Source organism: Eimeria mitis, genomic scaffold (assembly GCF_000499745.2).
Source record: "Eimeria mitis Houghton genomic scaffold, Emh_scaff4012, whole genome shotgun sequence".
NCBI classification, from domain to species: Eukaryota; Apicomplexa; class Conoidasida; order Eucoccidiorida; family Eimeriidae; genus Eimeria; species Eimeria mitis.
Window position 1 is genome coordinate 3,000 of NW_013572348.1, and position 366 is coordinate 3,365.

A 366-nucleotide genomic window follows, 5' to 3' on the forward strand; every position below is an offset into this window, starting at 1 on the left:
AGAAGGTTGCGAGGCCAGGCTGATAGACCTTAAGCCAGATCAAACACTTCCACCCGGCATTCCTCACCAAACGAGGGTTAAGGATGCTTGCCCCAAGACGTGCAACGCATGCGACGGTACGCTTGCATCGTACGCGGTGCGGAATAAAGGTCTCTCCGTCAGCTCTCCCACAAGGATTGCTGACTGTTAAAACAACCTTCTGTATGATCAGTGGTTTCTCGTTCCATTCCTGCAGCATTGTGGGGCAGGGGCTGTGCGGTTCTCTACTTCATTGAGGCCGCTGAGGTTTTATCTCAGTTTATTATACCCCTTGCTGTGCAGCTGAAACTGAATGTAACAGGGCAGCTGATGACGACTCGAGACCTT

At 51.6% G+C, this 366-nt stretch overlaps 1 protein-coding gene across 1 annotated transcript in view; it reads left to right on the plus strand.

Moving 5' to 3' along the window:
- Window positions 1-366, plus strand: part of EMH_0071560 (thrombospondin type 1 domain-containing protein, putative) — a gene marked incomplete at both ends in the record, with an annotated part of 5,436 nt that overhangs the window by 2,880 nt on the left and 2,190 nt on the right. The gene's annotated exons all lie outside the window — the stretch shown is intronic.